The following is a 17,849-nucleotide window of genomic DNA, read 5'->3' on the forward strand; positions in this document are numbered from 1 at the left end:
TTCACAAAAACAAATAGCCAAAATATAAATACTTTGTAAATACTTTTAATTATAAGTAGTTGCCTTTTCCTTAAGATTTTGTATTAATTTGCAGTTTGCAGTTTTTTTTAATGGGTAACTTTCAAAGTATTGGAAAAGGAATTGGAAATTGAAATACTCCAAAGGAAACCAGTCTTATTAGAATGGCATATTTTGTTTGTTTCCCCTGTGCTTTGTCTTGTCTTCTTTATTTGATAACTGTATTTCTGTAATTTCTTTTAAAGAATAAAGGGCAACACCTTCTAGTTACATGTGAAGTACTAATGAATTGCAAAAAATTGTAAGTAGCTACAATTAGCTTTGCAGCAGGAGAAAGACATTAGCATAATATAGTTAGCAGTCCCTCCCTGGATACTTAACAAAATCTGGTAGTTTTCTATGAATTATGATAATTAGAAAAATTAATACAAATGTGAAAGCAGTTGATTTTGTATACTTATGTAATGTTTTATCTTTAGCTTTAATATAATTGTGACTGTGTCGTTAGGATTAAACATCAATCAATTAAAAATCACTAGGAATTTTAAGCTGCTCTTAAATTATGAAATACCCTTTTATATTCAATATGTCATATGTTTGTTACCTCAGTATTGGTGATATTTAAAGCCAATTCTATACACTTGCAAAGGATTCTATAATACACAACTTTGAAGGATTTTTCACTACTATTTATTTTTGAATACTTAGATTATTAATTAACTTGGTATCCATGTAGAAATATTTAAAATAAAATGATTTCACTACACATGTGAGTGTTCACTCTTTTTTCTTACAACCAATATATCTATATCTACCTATCCATCCATCCATCCATCCATATATATATATATGTATATATATATGTATCTATATTTCTTAACTAGGCTGGAATGATCAGAGCTGGCCTAATAAGAAGCTCTAAAGTGTGGATATTCACATGACTATGAAACAAGTAAAGAATAACACTAAGAAGCTATACTAATGTGATAAGACAGACTTTATTAACAATCATTTAATTTAAGACCGTACTTCAGTCTTCTGGTGATATATTTTTAAGCATAATGTCTAACTTTTATAGATTATTATCATTACAGCTAGTCATTTATGTAATTGTATATGTGAGTATGTAAGCAGAATATGAATAATATCCTGATTAAATACTCAATTATTTTAATAACTAAAGAAAATAAAATGATTTATGAATTATCATATCACTGTGTGTTGGGGAGTGCCTGGGCAATGCATGTACAAATGAACACTAGAGACTGAATTCTTTTATTGCTCTCTACCTTATTTATGAATTCATTTTTTCATTTATTGTAGTGATGACCTGAGAGCAGGCCTGCTTTTCACCCGGCTCCCGGCCGCCTGGTAGCTTATGCCCCGAAATAACAAAACACCAATTGTATTCTTTTAAACATTGCCTGGCCCATTAGTTTCAGCCTCTTATTATTTAATTCTCATATCTTGCTTAACCCATAATAATACTGCAATGACAATTTTATTTAATTATCTTTTTTTCCATTTATTTTTTGAAGCAAAGTTCTGCTTTGTGGTTTAGACTCTCTGTGATATTGCTCAGCTTTGAAACCAGCTTGAGTAGGGGCCTTTTTTCCCATGGACCACAGCTGTGTCAGATTTTGCCTGCTTATCCAGGGAAATGCTACCCTAGCCAGTTGCTTTCAAGGGACAGGGAAGTTCTCCATCTTAGCCTTGCTTCTTTAAAATTATTTTTATCTTTATAAAGTAGAGGCTCTTCTGTATAAGGTTTTGCCCTCAAAAAGGTTTCCTCATTCTCTCAGATCCAGCATATGGTTCTCCTTTATGGTGCCAATTATATTAGTATACAATTATAACTGCTTCTTCTATGCCAACCTGAATATGATTTTGCTATGAAAATAGCTCTGCCAAAAAAGCAATCCATTATCTTCCATCAGGTTTTTGGAACATGGACAGACTGAAACCAAATTCTTTGCCAAGATGTCAGTAAATACCTTTTCGGTCAAAATGTCAACACTCTTCTTTTAGGGGAACAGAATTCTTGTTCTCCTCCATAACCCCAAGAATCTGCTTCTACAAGCCTCATTATTCTCACTGTGGTTATCTTCTAAAATCCTACCAGATTGGCCAATGGGCTCTGCTTCCAGAATTCAGTAGCTTTTCTGGTCCAAATAGCCAAAATCTTTCACATTCTAGTCACAAAATAATTCTAATTGCATATGCACCACATGATCAGGTTTATTACAGCTATGACTCCACTTCTTAATACCAAATTCTATCTTAATTGATCTTCTGTTGCTGTTATATGCTACTGAAACAAAAGGAACTCAAGGAAGAAAGGGGTTTATTTCAGTTCATAGATCAAGTCACAGCCCATCACATTTGGGGTGCTTCAAGGCATCAGGAACTTGACCATCTGGTCACACTGCATACACATCAGAAAGATGAGAATGATGAATGCATAGGTTCAGCACACTGTCTCCTTTTATTCAATCCAGTATTTTAAGCTGCATCGACGATATGACCAGTTTCATGATGATTTTCCTCCACATGAGTTTGCCTATTAAGGTAGACTCTCTACCAGAAGCTTGTGTTCCAGGTGAGTCTAGATTTGGCCAAAATGACAATTAACATTAACTATCAGATATCCCATGACATTAGTTTTTAATATATTTTGTGTTGGTGAATAATTTTAGCTTGTTTTCAGCGTTGAATATAGTTCTGGTTGATTAATTCCAGCCATTTAAAACAATTTTGTAACATCATCCTAAAGTTTCAGTGATTTCTTTTTTTCTTTGTGAACAAGGACTTATAGTTTCCAATTTAAAAAAATTATTCTTTTGGTAAACAGATTCCTTCTTTATGCTTTTGGGTCTAAACAAGTAAAGATCTCTTCACTCTACCCTTTGTGTGTGTGTTTGTGTGTGTGTGTGTGTGTGTGTGTGTGTGTGTGTGTGCATGTTTTGATTTTATTCTAAAAATATAAAGTACTTTTATCAACAAAACTTTTAGTTGAATCTCTAGTTGCGTTACATGGACAACTGAGTCTAACTACAGTAAGTGTCTTTACTTTCGGGACAGTATTTGACTATGTCAACACACTGTGGCTTCTCCACGATAATTTTATTTATTATTTCAGAGATGACAAGAGGCAATTCAGAAAGACTGCCGGACATTGCATGGGCTTACAAATGCCAACTGAGATATTCTCAACAAAGACTCAGTATTTTTTATTTTATCCACCAACAGTTATTTCTTTAAAAACTCAAATAGATTTTATTTTATTTTTAAAGCTATATTTAGATTGAATTGACCAGCTTCCAACTTCCATAGTTATACTGGATAACATTAAAAAAATCTACTTATGTCATATCTTCTCTTACCTATTTTTAGTTTCTCCTTTTCTTCATATGAGTTAGATTGACATTAAGCCATGAGAGTATTTTTCAACTACTTAGACATTTTGAAGAAAACCTGCATTAATCTCTAAGGCCTCAGGGTGAAAGACCTGTATATAAGTCTTTGATTTTTTTTAAGTTTAACTTTTAATTGTAAATTACTAATTATATTTATTAAAGAAGCCCAAACACATTGTCTCTGTATAAGTCTATATTGTGGAATAATTAAATAAATGCTGAAAGATGTTTAATTTTTGATTCAAATATAAGTATATGCAAGCGGAGACTTCACTTTAGTTTCCCGGCTGCCCAGTCCTGAATAGTCACACAAAAACTAAATTAATTTCATCAGTTTGTCCAGTGGCTTAGGCATATTTCTAGATAGTTCTTATATCTTAAATTAACCCATTTCCATTAATCTGTGTATCTCCATGAGGTTGTGACTTACAGTAAGCTTCTGGCATCGTTCCTCCTTTGGCAGCTACATGGCATCTGCCTGACTCTGCTTTCTATCACCCTGCATTCAGTTTAGTTTTTCTGCCTAGCTATATTCTTCCCTGCCATAGACCAAAGCATTTTCTTTATTAACCAAGGGTAGAAAAACAAATTCATAGCATACAGAGGGGAATCCCATATCAGGTATAGTTTTCTAAGTAATAGGTTCTTGAACATTACATTGTTCTGACAGTATTTTATTACTGAAAAGTTGAAATGCATGAAGCTAGAAATTATCCTGTTAAATGAAATAAGTCATGCAGAGAAATACATGGATTCCCTCACAAATAATCTAACAAAGACAATATCATATTTTTTCTATTATGACATGTAACTATTGAATGATTTATCTTTGTTTCTTCTCTAAACTCATTGGATTAAATTTAAATATATGTTTAATTTTGTCTCTGAAAGATTTTTCTACACTAGTTATTATTCAATCAGGTTTCATTACCTAGTTTTGATGACTGAATAACATCCTGGGTTTCTAATGGTTCTTGGCATTGGTATGAATCATCAGTTCTTTACTACACAGCTATGAGCTCATTTTAGTCTGCAAACAAGCTTGCCTTGTGCTTGTTTTCCACACATTTTAGGCAGGAAACATACTTCCTCCAAGCCAATAGCCACTTCTGATACCAAATCTAGGTGGCTACTTAAATGCCAGTCTGTTTAATGTCTGCTCCTGAGTCACGTCATCGCTTCAGCACTAGATGGAAACTCCATTCTAAATCTGTCCAAAATTTACAAGGTATTTTACAGTATTAACCACAAAAATATGTAGATGTAACTACGACACTAGAGGGTTCTCCCTTACTCTGAGGAAAAGTGGGTTTCTATGCCATGTCCACAGGAAACAAAATTATAAAGATATGACACATGATGAGGATAGAGTTCCCCAATAACAGAAGAGTACTGGCATCAAACTGAGGCCCACACTGTCACTGACACCATTACAGCTTATTTTTATGAGCATATGGGGTTCAAGACCATTGTGAGGGCCGAATGAGAAGTGACCCTAAAGACTCAGGGATTTGATCACTTAGTCCCTGGTTATGGGCACTGCTTTAGGAAGTTTAGGTGGTGATGGAGTTTTGGGAGAGGAAATATAACCATGACATGAATTTTGAGAATTTATAGCCTTAAGGACCCACTGACTCACTTCCAGTGTGCTCTCTATATTTTGTGTTTGCAGCTGAAGATTTAATCTCTCTTATTTCTGCTCTATGACCTCTTGCGATGCCTTCATATCATTATGGGCTCTTTTCCTGTCAGCCCAAATTAATTTTCTTCCTTAAGTTATTTTTGGTAATGGTATTTTGTTAGAACAACAGAAAGTAACTGAAACAGCAGCATTAACCAGTTACAAATAATATCATGTTTTAATTTTATTATTTTATTTATGTATCTACTTATTTTTCATATTCCAATTCCAGTTCCCCTCCCTCCTCTCCTCCTGTTCCCTTCTCCTTCCCCTTACTCCACCCCCCATCTGCTCCTCAGAGAGAGTAAGGCCTCCCCTTGGAAACCAACTAAGTCTGTCCCATCACCTCATTGAGGGAGGACCAAGCTGCCCCCCACCTGTGCCTAGGCTGAGCAAGGTATCTCTCCATAGAGAATGGGCTCCACAAAGTCAGTTCAGCATTAGAATCAGATCCTGGTCCTACTGCCAGGGGTCCCATATACTGCCAAGTCATACTACTGCCACCTGTATTCAGGGGGTCTAGTTCTGTCCTATGTAGGGTTCCCTGTTTGTCAGTCTGGAGTCAATGATCTCCCACTTGCTCAACTCAGAAATCTTATGGAGTAGATCTGTGTGTCTCCATTTGGCACCAGGTTGTTTCAGAAGATTTGTGATTAAGTATAATTCTGACAGTGGTGAGGGATCTGTGCACTGTTAAATGACAATAGTCTGTCTCTGAGATGTGAGATAAAATATGATGCTAAATTTTACAATCTATCTACACCGAATGGAGGCTTGCTCTATGTTAGCGCTTCGAGACTTGGTAATATAGATGAAAAGAGGCCCTTGGGTTTGAAGCTGACATTCTTCTGCACTGTACACAGGATCACAACAATATGTCTTTCACAGTCTCAGTCTTTCCTTTTGCTCATAATGAGATGACAGTGTTTCAGGATGGAGCCAGAGACTATACCACGAGGACACAGGGTTGTGTCTGATTCTATGGAAGTACAGAAATAAGTTTACTTGCCAAGTTGGAAGAAAGGTATTGGAGACAGTTCCCTGACTACTAACACTGATGATAAAGAGGCTTATGCCAGAGTCTCACAAGTATAGAGACCGCAGGTATAGGGACCGCACAATCTGTGGGGACAGGGCTGCCCTGGTCACATCAAAGCTGTCAAGGATGCAGATTGTACTCAAGTTTGTCCATCACCTGTGCACCCAGATTCCTCCTGCTGAGTTTCACTATGCATGTTTTCAAAGAGTAAAACAAAGTGCATTTAACTTGCTGTCGTCTAGGGCGCGGGGGTGTTTTTGCATTTTATATCCCTGACTCTCATTCCAATATATAAGATATTTTCTTTCAAATTTTCCTGAGCATCCTTTTAGGTTTTCCTCTCTACTTTTTAGTGTTTTCAAATATACATTGTATGACAAATTATCCTGACCAGAAAAAATACTTTTTGTTATTCCCTATGTATTATAACTCTTAAAGAAAATTAAAATAAATTGTATTAGTTACTTTTCAATTGCACTAACAAAACACCATGAACAAAAGTTACTTCTAAAAGTGCTGTGGGTTGAATAGGAATTGGCTTATATATTTGAATTCTTGGTCATTATTAGGTGTGTCCTTATAGGAGTAGGTGTGGCTATAATGGAGAAAATGTGTCACAGGGTTAGTGCTGTGGTTTCAAATGCTTAAGCCCAGTCCCCCTCCCCCTCCCCCTCCCTCTGTCTCTGTCTCTGTCTCTCTTTCTTTCTCTCTCTGTCTCTCTGTCTCTCTGTCTCTCTGTGTGTGTCTGTCTCTCTGTCTCTGTCTCTCTCTGTCTCTCTCTGTCTCTCTCTCTCTCTCTCTCTCTCTGTCTGTCTCTCTCTCTCTCTGTCTGTCTGTCTTCTGCCTGCCTATCTGAATGTAAAAATATCAGCTCCTTCCTTCTATAGCACCATATCTACCTATGAACTGTCATGCTTCCTACCATGATGATAATAGACTAAACCTCTGAACCTGTAAGCAAGCATCAGTTAATGGTTTAATGTCTAAAAGCTGCTGTGGTCATGGTGCCTTGCACAAAAAGGAAAAATGTATTTGGCCTTATGTTCTAGATCAAAAACCCAGAATGTCAAAGGAGACATGACAGTTAATGTGCAGAGAAGGAAGCTGAAAAATTACATCCTTAATTCTAAGCCTGAAGTAGAGAACTGAATATGAGACACAGGTATGTATCCCTTAAGTTGATTTCAGAGATGTACTTTCTCCAAGAATTCTGAACCACCTGCCTAAGAAGTATCACCAATTGGGAAAGATTTGTTCAAAATCCTAAGCCTTTGGAAGATATTTCTCATTCAAACTATTACAGAGTTCTATGAAGGTCCATACAATTGAACAAGAAATTTTTTTGAGAACAGGTTTGCTCAGGAAACAGCATAAATTCATTGATTCCAGACTTCCATATGCCTGGGAAACATTTTTAGATAGGAAAAAAAAAGAAATGGTGTAGAGAAAGTGGAATTGATGTACTAAGGCAGCTGGACAGGCCACAGTTTGTCAGTCATTCCATTTAACCAGGATCAACCTGTCAACTGAGTCAGGTTAGCAGTAGTTGGTTGCTCTGGTTTGCTGAAAACTAAGCTACTTGCTATAAGAATGGGTTAATCTTCTCACTGCACAAGCAGAAAGCTTTTTGTCCAAAATTAGAGTATGTACAGAGACAGCTTCTGGCCATACTTAGTTAAATTTACAAGTGTAAAAAATAGAACAGACAGATAGTAAAGTTTTGAATGTAAGACAGCCCATAATTGGAAGACATCCATGTTCTCAAACAGAAGCCAGGATATCTCCATTTACAGTAAGCTTCTGAAGATGCATTTTGTAAGTACTCCTATTATGTTCTTTTAATCTGTGAATGATTGAATATAATGGTATCTGACACAGCTTCTTTTCTCTATTCTTTTGAAAATGCCTACAATCATTCTTATAAACACAACCCATGGTCTTAAATTTTAAATCCACGGAAAGATGCCTCAATGCGTTAAGAACTGTTGGTAAATGGTGTCTAGAACAATACATGGGAGATTTATTTTTATTAACTCAGCATTTAAATATGTGTTTAGAGATTTACATATTAATGCAGTTCATAGAAATGCAAAACCATCCAGGTAGTTATTTCTCATCCTAATGTGCAATTGTGTGATCCTTTGTGAACATTTGTTTAAATCTTCCATCACCTTTTAAAGTAAATTCTGCATTGAAAATTCAATATGTATGAATGTGAAATAGCTCAGAAATAAATGTCTCCCATTTTATAATAATTTTTGATAAATTACAGTAAGTTTTAAAATACATCAGTACAAATCTATAGGTATCATCTTTGGAATGCTACATAATAAGTTGTAGGATATTATTGCATAATGGTGCCTTGGTCAGTGAATCTGAGTTTTAATACCTTACTGCAAAGAAATAATGGAGTGGAGATGCTTGTCAGGACATTATTTCAGTAAGACTGTATATCTTAGTGGCTTTAAATTTAACATGAAAGTTTAAAATTTAAATAATTAAATATCTCCAAAGTTAAAGACTATTATTCTCAAATAGATAGACTACTCACATGAAGTATCCATTCGCAATGTTTCAAAGTTATTTTTATCTTCTTTAGGGAACACAGAAATTCCATGAATTAATTATGCATTCTAATTTTTGTATAATTCCCTAGTATTAGAATTAATAATATGATATTTGAGGCTTCAAGTGATATCTGGTTTTCCATTATGCTGTTCAAGTTGTTTTGAACATGGTCTCACTGTTCTTACAGTGTAGCGCAGGTTGCTTAGTAACCCACAATGTAGCCAAAGCAGGCTTCAAACTTCTGATAATTCTACTGGTTCATATCCCATGTGGTCGTGTTACAGGTGCATGAAAATATACCTACTGTGGTTTTATGTAAAGAAACATTGTACCACACTTGTAATATACATGTGATTAATTAAAAATAATTAGCCTATGTATCAACATATCTAAAGAATAAAGAACATCAAATTCTTGAATTATTTCTTGTAATTTACTCAATGAATATAAGATATACTTTGTGAATAAAGTAAAATGATGGATCCTTTCAAGTTCATTCATTGAAATATATAAAATGTGGATTGGAGAGATAGCTCAGGGATTAAGAGTACCAGCTGTTCTTCCAGAGGACCCTGGTTCAATTTCCAGCACCCACATGACAGCTCACATCTGTCTGTAACTCCAGTTCTAGAGAACTTGACACACTCACACAAACAATCCATGTAGGCAAATCACAAAAAAATGCACAAATAAATAAATAAATAAATAAATAGGAATTTTTTTAAAAAATTATTTTTAAAAAACCCTTTAATCCCAGCACTTGGGAGGCAGAAGCAGGCAGATCTCTATGAGTTCAAGGCTAGCCTGGTCTACAGAGCGAGTTCCAGGACAGCCAGGACTACATAGTGAAGCCCTGTCTCAAAAAAGAATGTATGTGAAGGGAACAGATACAGAAGTATCATGTAAATCTAGAACTCTATCATAAAGGACAACTCAATAATATCACCAAATGGTATACTTTCATAGACAGACTATTGGTATTCTAATTGCCAAAGACCTTTATCAGAATAATTATTTAATCATATACTCAAATAAGTTTATTATGTGGCTAGATGTGAAACATAAAGTTTAAAAACATTACAGAAATAAAATTTAAAAAAAAAACAAAGGATTGTTGCCATTCAGTTGAGACTATGGAGAGATGGATTAGGAAATCTTAGTTTTATACCAACCTCAAATTATTTCATTGCTTTACCTGAGTCTTCTGTTTTCCAATGGAATAAGCTAGAAAAATTATCTCAATAACCATGCTTACTTTATATTTCTTATCCTTTTTGGCTAGCATAAACCATTTCTTCTTTATTTAACTTTGGCAGCTGTTTTCTTACAGGTTAATCTGGATTCGATTTGTGAGTAAATTCTTGTGACCTTTGCAAGAAACAAAGGATGTTTTCAGTGCTTGTTACATCATACTGCTTTCTCTTATGCTAGGATTTGTAATTATACACCTTTTAAAGAACATTTTGTATCTATGAACTTTGTAGGTTCTGTCATAGGACATGCAAAGCACCACTGTCTGAGAAATGTCACACTACTGGTGCATGTTTCCGTGGAACTAGATAAGCTATGTAATGAGCTTCAGGCAGCATTTCAGTCAATGTAACATCAAAGGCATTGGGAATCTGTACCTCACATTCTGTTATCTATTTAGGACTTAAGTATATTTGTTTTATGTTCCACTGGATCCCATAATAGGGTGTTGGATCTCCAGGAGATGGAGTTAGAGCTGGTTGTGAGCCACCTGACACGGGTTCTTAGAACTGAAACCTGGTCCTCCGTGAAAGCAGCAAGAGCTCTTATCTGTTGATCCATTGTTCCAGCCCTGATTCTTACTAATTTCATGTCCCATATACTTCCACTTTCATTTTGGAAAACAGAATGTGGAGATATGTGGAACGTTGCTATAGGAGTTCACATGCAATTATTGACAGCTGACACAAGAAAGAAAAGAATGCACATTTAAAGCTTCTGAGGTTTTTTGTTTGTTAACAGTGCTGCTAATAAACCTAAAACCATTCAAATAAATAATGATTGCAATTGCTTAATTAATTCATTACTAGTAGATGTACTAGATAAGGCTGGGGAAAATACTCTTTCAATATTATAAATGTTACTGAAAATAGAGATCAAACAAACTGAGACGGTACATGGTGTAGTCAGGTTCTCTAAAAGAAAAGAACTAATGACTGAATGAATATATTTAAGAGAGGGATTTATTAGATTGGCTTACATGACACAGACTAGGTCGTCCAAAAAGGACTGTCTGTCTACTGGGGATACTGAGAAACTGGTAGCCACTTAGTCTATAAGCCTGGATGTCTCATTAATTCTGTTTTGGTATGCTAAAGGTACCAAGAACTCCTGGGGGAGTCCATGGATCTTCAACCCATCTTGAAAGGCTGAAGACAATGGGTTGTTATGTTATTGAAGGGTGGTGGCAGCAGCAGCAGCAACAGCAGCAGAGAGGCAATCACTAGCAAAGAGTGCCAAACTACACCTGTGTTGCAACAGCAAGTACTGTCCTCTGGGAAAGGGTGTTTCCTACCTTTAGTTAATCCTCGCAGAGTCAACAGGAGGGGAGTCGCTTGATTCATTCCAGTTCCAAGTATGCCGGCCACCGAGACTAATCTTCACAATATTGTGAAGTATATCATAAGTTATGAAGAACTGGTTATCATGGAATTATATTCTCTTGATTATTTAATATTCACTTCTGAATATTTGCAGAAAGATCTGTAATCCCATGGCCACCTTTTTAAGCAATTCCATATTTTTCCTTGAAAACTCTGCTGGCATAATCAGAAGATACATGAATGAGGTGGTCTCTTGTTTTAATTGGGAAACTGAAAAACATTTTGTATTCATTCAAAGAACTCCACATCCTCTAGACTGAGAAATAACAATGATGCCATCTACCATTTATCCCTCCTTCCATTCACTGAAGGGCTGCTCAACTCAGTTCACCTCTGCACACTTTTCACTTCCTTATTTCAAAAAAAATAGATGAAGTACAATTAGTAATGTTACAGAGAGAAATTGGAGTTCAACCTGAAGACCTCAAAAGCAAAGCAGCCAGCCACTGGCTCCTACTTCGACATCAATTCAAAATGGCAATCCTGCTTCCAGGAATCTCAGAAAAAGACTGTGTTTGAGAGCTGTTTCCTCCTGTTTTATAATCCTCTCTAGGTCTGGGATTAAAGGTAGGCACCACTGTGATTAGGGGTATACACTGGTATACGCAGTTTTTATGGCAAACTAATGTAGTTACTGGGATTAAAGGTGTGTGTTATCATTACCAGGTCTGTGATTACCAGTGGGGCTGTTTTACTCTAAGGTCTTTAGGCAAGTTTCATTTATTAAAATACAATTGAAACGCCACTAAAAAAGGTGTCCTCAACATCCATTCATCATATTGCCAACACTAAAAATCTGAGTTTGCATTATGACATCACCTTTGACTACATTTCTGGAACTTCAATGTCAGACCTCCCATTCTTTAACCATCATCGCGTACTTTTCAGCTCACCTTCTATTTTATTTCCACTTCAGTAAGTCTTTTATGCCACTGAGGTTTTCACTTAATTGACATATTGACTCTTCAGATGAGTCATCATGCTTTTATTTTTCATTTCTATGTTCATCCATTTTCAATTGTTATCCATCATTTTGATCATGAAACTGAAATTGCCCTTGATATTTGCATTTCTCCTTTCTTCTCCGTGATCTCTGATTGTTTGGACTGGTAATTTCTCAAAGCCTATAGACTTTGATCAGACTGTTCTTAGCTGAATAATATATGAAAGGTGGTCCTTTAATCTCATCTGCTCACACAGCTCATCTCCATTATGATGCAAGTATTAGGTTTCTTTTTCATGTGTTACACAATGTGTATTTTATTACCATCCAGTTTGCTTCACTGGATGTAATAGTTGCTCACATGTTTATGTTTAGCCTTGCTGTTCAAATTAATTTAGGCTTTACAAAGACAAGATTTTGCTTTTTCTACTCCTTCATAAAATAATCTTGCTTTATTTTTTCTTTTCTCACTCATTTATACTCTTTCTCTCTTTTGTCATTTTTCAAAAATTTCATTTTTGTGACATCTTAATTTTATGAAGTATTTTTAATTCAAGTTATGGACCTAAAAATTATGGAATGCTTTTGTTTTCTTATTTATCCTAAGAAACTGACCCAATTCTTTAGATGCAAGGCACACCTGATACACACTTATTGAATGAATGGATGGGGATACTCTAGGCTAAACACAGTATTTTTTTTACTACCCACTGCTGAAAGCCTTCCCCTCAAATGTCTTTTTCTCTTTTTTTTTCCAGTTCTCAATTCACCTATATTTGGAACCCCTGCTCTCCCCAACAGGGCCTTGTAGTTATCTGGGCATATGGTTAAAGGTTGATTAGTTTATACTTGAGATTTCAATGAATATAACAAGCAGGTATACTTTGTATTTTCCTAAGAGAATTTTAAAATACCTTTTCTTGACTCTTCTAATTGTAGGTCACAATTATAACTAACATGCAATTTGGTTAAGCTGTTATGAGTGCACAATTTTCTCTAAGTTACTCATAGGTATTGATGCAAAGCTTTTGAGGTGAATGTGAAGAAAGATAATTATGTCCGTGCAGAGTAGAGATCAATTATTTATATTACGTGGATCAGAGGCAGGTCAAATGTGAATTAGACTCATTATTTTTCCTTAGTCCCTGAAGCCTCTACCAGTAAGGACCCATTGATTTCACATTTTCAAGTCACAAATGTTTCACTTAGTTATTTTCTCAACTACTCACCTTAAGTAAACCCAGTTTGTGAAAATTATATTCACAAAAGTGACAAATCACAGAAGACTCCTCTCAGTTTCTGAGCCAAGGCTTCTATTATACTGATGCATTTCTCTCTTCTATTCCTCCTTAGTGGCACTATTTATAAACACCCATAGAATTGAGAACGTCAACACATTTATTATTCCCTTAAATTACGGTCAGATTAAAATTCCAGATTGACAGGATTTTAGGTCAAATACAGAGAAACGTCAGATGCATGAGTAAAGAGGAGAATAAATGAGGCTGGGGAGATAGTTCCGTATGCAAAGTGCTTGCTTTAACAGCATGAGAACCTGAGTTCAGTCCTCAAAATGCATGCAAAATTGTCAGTCCTGCTGCCCAGTGCTTATAATAGTGTTAAGGAGGTGGAGAAAGGCAGGTTTCTGGGGCTCCCTAGCAACAAACTTGGCTTATTATTGTGCTACAGACATTGCCACTAAGGAGATGAATGCTTTTTCTCAGAATGACATCTGAACTGAACACCCAGGGACACACATCCAAGGGGCACAAAAAGAAAGACATCAAATTAAAACATTTCTAGATTTAGTAGTAAGAATATACTAGGGATCTTCTTGAGTTCACATTGATCAGGTATTGATAGATCTAAATATGATATCTTATGAAGTTTTTAGAGGAATATTATAAAATTGTTAACTTTGACTTCTGTTATATTTATGACTTAATTTGTGCTATTTTGTAATAAGAAGGTTTTTTTAATGACCATGAAGTTCAACTTGTGCTGCTTATATTATCCTAAATGCTTAGCATTTGCTTGAAGGTGGCCAAGATACCATGGGCCTTTGATAACATTTCTTCTTCCAGCAGCTATCAACTGCCAATAGCTCTGTAATCAGTGGGAGGACATAATGACAACCTCCTCTTTCTGGAATTTGTTTGCCATGGCTTTTCACAGGTCCTGTGCATGCTGCCTCTTTCTGTAATTTAATATGTGCAGCTGCCACGCTGTGTTCAGATAATATTGTCTCCATTCAGTCATCCACTACTTATGTCTCTTACAATCTTTCCACCCTATCTTCTGCGATAATGCCTCAGGCTCGGGAGAAGAGAGCATTCTATAGACGCCTCATTTAGGGATGAACATTATACAGTGTCTTATTCTCGGTACCTAGAAAGCTTGTGGGACTCTCTGTTAATTGCCATCTACTGTGGAAAGATGTTTCTCTGAGAAGGGCTGACATAACAATATGTTATCATATATATATTATATCATATATAATAACATATCATAATGATAAGTCCTTAGGAATCAATTTAATACTATGACGATTCAGCAGAATTCTCTGAGTGAAGAAAACCACTGGGCATCTGTTTTTAAGAGGAACATGCTTTATGTCTGTAGTCCTTTAGACTTCTTTCTTCCTCGTGAGGTCTTATGGGGTTAGATATTCTTTCTCTTCTGTAGAAAAAAAGTATGACTAAGTAAAGAAAGAATCACCCAATAACAAGTTCTGTACACTTCACTGAACTTCTTAACAGTTAGAATAGCTATTCAGCTGCCAAAGGAACTAGCAGGGGGCGTCTACCTGGAAACCCGGGAACCCCTCTAGAGTCAAGTCTCTTGACAACCCTCTGATGGCTCCCTTAATTAAGATATATACTTCCCTGCTCCCATATCTACCCTTCCTGTATCCCAAGCATCCCATTCCTCCGAGCTCCCTCCAATCTCCCCTTCACGCTTTTCTCTTCCCATCTTCCCTTGGCCCCGTCTTACCCCACCCTCAAGTTCCCAATTTTTGCCCGGCGATCGTGTCTGCTTCCAATATCCAGGAGGATTACTATATGTTTTTCTTTGGGTTCACCTTCTTATTATCTTCTCAAGGATCCTGAATTATAGGCTCGATGTCCTTTATTTATGGCTAGAAACGTTGGGCAGCTGAGGAGAGGGAGCCCGAAAAGGCCAGTTCCTATAGCTATACTGATGAATTTCTTGCATATCACCATAGAACCTCCACCTGGCAATAGATGAAGAAAATGACTGAGCCCCACATTTGAGCACCGGACTGAGCTCCCAAGGTCCTGATGAGGAGCAGAAGGAGGGAGAACATGAGAAAGAAAGTCAGGACCTTGAGGGGTGAATTCACCCATGGAGATGGTGGGACAGAACTAACGGGAGATCACCAACACCAGTTGGAATGGGACTGATGGAACATGCGACCAAACCAGTCTCTCTGAATGTGGCCGATGGTGGGGTCTGACTGAGAAGCCAAGGACAATGGCGCTGGGCTCTGATTCTTCTGCATGGACGGGCTCTGTGGGAGCCTTCTCAGCTTGGTTGATCAGCTTCCTGGACCTGGGGGGAGTTGGGAGGACCTTGGTCTTAACATAGAGTAGGGAACCCCGATGGCTCCTTGGCCTGGAGAGGGAGGGAGGGGGGTAGGGGAGAGGGGAGGGGAGGGAAGGGGGAGGAGGAGGGAGGAGATGGAAATTTTTAAATATAAAAAAATAAACCATGAAAACAAAGACTAGCTATTCAGAAGCCATGGAACTGCACTTACGGTTTCACAATTTTACTATCGATAATTTTTATTGTCTTGGTTTAGCTGTCTTAATTTGCTTTCATGATGACTCTTTTCATGAATATATACCAATAAAGTGACTTTATTAAATTAAAAAACCAAAACCAACCAAGAAGGCACGGATATAAGTTTATACACAACTTCTAAAGAATTTGTTTGCTGCAGGACCCTGAGCAGAGATACTTATATGCTACAGTTCCTGCATATGTTATATGGTAGTATCTTCATGTGTTGCCTTTAATTTCTAGACTAAGATTTGTAGACTATAAAGCATCTTCTTCTTATCCAGTGCCTCTCTAGGACCACTCTATCTGGGTGCTTATGAGAGGTATCATTTGTATGTGCATGCCTCCCAGATATTGTGCATTCAGCCAAAACATTTGGACTAGGATGACAACATCCTGGCAAACCACCAGTAGCTGTAAAGAATTCCTTAGGACAAAGAGCTTTTTAACGTCTTGGCAGCCTGGCAGCATGCCTTTGTACTATCAGTCTGTTCAGGACAATTTGAGATTGGAGGCTAGGAAATTTCAACTATAGTTTCTCTGGTAACCTGGGCTTTTCTTTCCAAGGTGTGTAAAATGGAGAGGGTAGCACGCATGAACAAGTTTACCTACAGTTTTTATAATTTTGTTTTTATTTACACCTAAGTAATACTCTATAATATTAAAATTAAATGCAACACATTTTTATTATCAGTCCATCAGTTGATGAGCATTTAGGTTGATTCCACTTTTCAACTATTGTGAATAGAGCAGAAGTGAACATAAATGTTCAATATCTCTGTAATAGATAAAAATTATATATATATATATGTATATATATTATTGGTATAGCTTAAACATAATATTTCTATTTCTATTTCTAGGTTCACAAGTGAGCTCCAGATGGATTTCCAAAGTGACAACACTACACTAAAACCTTTCCAACAGTGAATTAGGGTTTTTAATTTCTCAAATCCATGCCAACATCTGTTGCCATTTGTCTTATCAATGATGGCCATTCTGAGTGGAGTAAGGTGAAATCTTAAATAGAGAACAAGAGTACTAAGATCAAAAGGGTTGAAGGAGGAAGTAGAGTAAATGGATTGAAGGTGGAAGAAGGGTCAATGAACATGAAGTATGCATGAAAAAGTTTCACAGAAACCTAAAATCTTTTTTAAAAATCTAATATAATTTTTTAATTGATTTTATTGAGCTATACATTTTTCTCTGCTCCCATCTCTGCCACTCCCCTCCCGTTTAATCCTCTCCTCTCCCATGGTCCCCATGGTCCCAATTTACTCAAGAGATCTCTTTTTTTTTTCACTTCTTCCCATGTAGATTAGATCCATGTATGTCTTTCTTAGGGTCCTCATTGTTGTCTAGGTTCTCTGGGATTGTGATTTGTAGGATGGTTTTCTTTGCTTTATGTTTAAAAACTACTTATGAGTGAGTATATATGATAATTATTTTTCTGTATCTGGATTACCTCACTCAATATGATGTTTTCTAGCTCCATCTATTTTCCTGCACATTTCAAGATGTCGTTATTTCTTTCTGCTATGTACTATTCCATCCTGTAAATGTACCATATTTTCCTTATCCATTCTTTGGTTAAGGGACATTTAGGTTGTTTCCAGGTTCTGGCTATGACAAACAAAGCTGCTATGACTATAGTTAAGCACATGTCCTTGTGGTAATGCTGAGCAGCCTTTTATATTTACCCAAAAGTGGTATTTGCTGGGTCTTAAGGAAGGTCGTTTCCTAATTT

This window comes from Arvicola amphibius, chromosome 8 (assembly GCF_903992535.2).
Source record: "Arvicola amphibius chromosome 8, mArvAmp1.2, whole genome shotgun sequence".
Lineage (NCBI taxonomy): Eukaryota > Metazoa > Chordata > Mammalia > Rodentia > Cricetidae > Arvicola > Arvicola amphibius.